The following is a 3,112-nucleotide window of genomic DNA, read 5'->3' as shown; positions in this document are numbered from 1 at the left end:
TTCATTCAATGCGTTCTTATCTGGAGGAGATATGCAATTTGATTAAACAGACATAACCTACATTCAAAAAGAACATAAAAGAACTTGTTAAAATGTTCAAAAAGTTCTATTGTTATTAAACCATATAATCTGAAATAATTTGTTATATATTTCAACAATTTTTATATTTATTTTCAAAAAAAAAATTGTGATAAATTACCAAATAAAGAAATGTTTATAGTTAAAATCGCCAATATCAACAGATATGAATGCAGTCAAACAAATGTAAAGATTTCATTTAAGACAGTTAAATTTTTAAGGTTGATGTCTGCAATCATAAAATAATAGGCAACACATCAATCAACTTCTACACTGAACTCCATGTCTAAAAATTTTTATAGAAATTTTGACAATTTCTGAAACTTTACGTTGAATATGTCAGAAATTAATAAAATGTTTTCAATGTTAAATTTTCAATAACTTTAAAACTATGTATATATGACTAGTGGTTTATTAAGCTTTTTCTTTTTTAACAAACAGTGGTTCTGTTGCGTGAGAATGAAGAATGCATGAGCTTGTTGATAAAAGTAATGTTTTCAACAGGCAATTAAATAAGTGGAATAAGAAATACTTGTTTCTGTTCTTTGTGATTTTTATGAAAAGTTCTTTCAACTGCTCAAGCAAACATGTGGAAGGTTGTGTTGTGTGTGCAATAATGTGCGGTGGTTTCGTCTGACAGTTTGAGCATTCAGCGCGAGCAATCTTTTCATTGTTTACTAATTTTCTACAGAAAGAAATTTTTAACTAGGTGAATGTCTGTTGTGTGGCCGATGAAGTTCCTTTGTCGGCAGGTTTTTAAAGTTTTCTTTTGGATGAAGTTGACGTTTGAAGGTCACTATTTCAGTTCATTTTAAAACAAAATAATATATAATAAATATCTAAAATACAACTCAACAACACACACACAAACACACACAAACTCTCTCTCTCTCTTTCTCTCATACACACACACATACACACACACTTCTTCTTGAGCAATTTGTCACCATGTTGTTCTTGTTATCATTGTTGCAATTGTCATCTTCTTTGTTAGTGTCAATGTATTCAACGGTATCATCAAAATTGCTATTATGTCACTGTCGTTGCGTATCGACACATCGTTATCAGCAGTCTTTACATCATTTTTATATTTTCATCATCTGTATCATATGTTGCTATCTCATTTTAATTGTTTCTGTTTCGCATAATCTCGTCACCACAATATCTTCCTCGTCATCTTTATCACATAACAACGGCAACATTTTATAATATGTTGCCAACATTTTTTTAGCACCAGCAACATCGTCATCATTGACATCATTAAATTATCAGTTGCTCTGATCATGTTCTCAAATGTTGATGTTGTCTCACGTAGCATGCACTCACTTTTTTAATCACTACCGACAAACATTAAAAACACTAATAATATTACTTTTGAGTTGCAACTATTTTTCTCAAGCAGTAGTTTTCGTTATTTCACATGTAAGTCACATAATTTCAGAAAAATGTTTTGCATCGTTATCAAAGTATATATTTAATGTTAGCTTGTTTGTAGATGTTAAACGGGTCACATTTTTCAATGCACCATGAGTGATGGTCTCATTTCACAACTCTTTTCATGCCATTATGCCTGAATTTTTGTTTCTGTATTTTCAATTTTTTGTCTACATTGTGGAAAAACATCCATTCATCTAGAAGGAATGTATTTTTTCATAAATTTATGAAACTCAAAAACTTTAGACGAAAAAAGTTGCAAAAAGTAAGTCTTATAAGTTTGTAAAGAATTTTATAAAAAGTCTGTCATGAAATTAATCAAATTTTTGAGAAAGTTTTAAAACTCAACTAAAAAATTTACTTAGCAATTGCGGTCGATAAGATAAAAATAGAAATTAAAAAAGTTAATTTTGTTGTAAATGCGCAATAAGCGTTAATGATGCATGCACATTCATCCGATGCAGATTGTTCTGTTGTTAACAGTTGCACTCACTCCAGCCAGCTCGAGCCCTGTTTTCCTGTCGTTGTATGTTCTTCACGTTATTGTGAGTTATTTGCTTTTTGTGTTTCAAGCGGACAAAAAATTTGTTGTCGATTTTTAGCGAATTAACAAAATCGCTAGGAACTAAATTATCAACTTGCCAGCAATTTATTTTCACTGATTTCTGTAGTCAAATGCCTTACTGTCATTTTAATCATCTTCATCATTGTCATCATCAAACTTGACATCATCATCGGCATCATCATCAACATTCCCACCAGCGACGCTATTTACTTTTTAATGTTTCATTCATTCAAATTTATTGCATGCATACGTACATAGCATACTCACATATATGCATCCATGCACACATACACATCCTATTAAATACAATGCATATATATTGTGCACTGAAACAATCACAAATTATCTTGAAACTGCATAAATCTTCGAAAGCAGACCATCGCAGACCGCCTAAGAGTACGTATGAACAGCACCAACTTTGTTAGTATGCAGTAGAACATGGCACGCGTGTGTTGTATATGATGCCTGTTGCATCACACACACACACACACACACGTCCATGGAGACCACTGCTGGACATGGGCAACAAATATATGTGTATATGTGATAGTAGATTTTAATAAATATATAAATAAATAAAGTTGTTTATGTTGTTCATTGTTCTTAACCTGAAGATGAGAGTTCATTTAATTAATTACAGACAATGTTAAGCATATACAAAACGATCATAAGACACATTAATTTAAACCTATTAACATTTCATTCTACAGGCCTTAAACGAAGACAAAAATATTTAAATATACAATTATACATACAGATCAACATTCAAACAAGTACACTAGCGTACAAACTAACATACAAACAAACACACCAACATGCAAACCTTGTCACAAAAACATACACATACAAACATACATACAAACATCCACATCAGCATACAAACATACAAACAAACAAACACAACAACAAGCAAACATACACACGAAAACATACACACGCATATAAACATTCATACAATGATATGCACACAAATAAAAGTTAGGGCAAGCATGCAGTGTACAAACCCAAAATTGCACATAAGAGAATCTACTCTCG

Source organism: Helobdella robusta (genome assembly GCF_000326865.2).
Source record: "Helobdella robusta unplaced genomic scaffold HELROscaffold_13, whole genome shotgun sequence".
Classification (NCBI taxonomy): Eukaryota; Metazoa; Annelida; class Clitellata; order Rhynchobdellida; family Glossiphoniidae; genus Helobdella; species Helobdella robusta.
Note: the sequence above shows the minus strand (reverse complement) of the source record.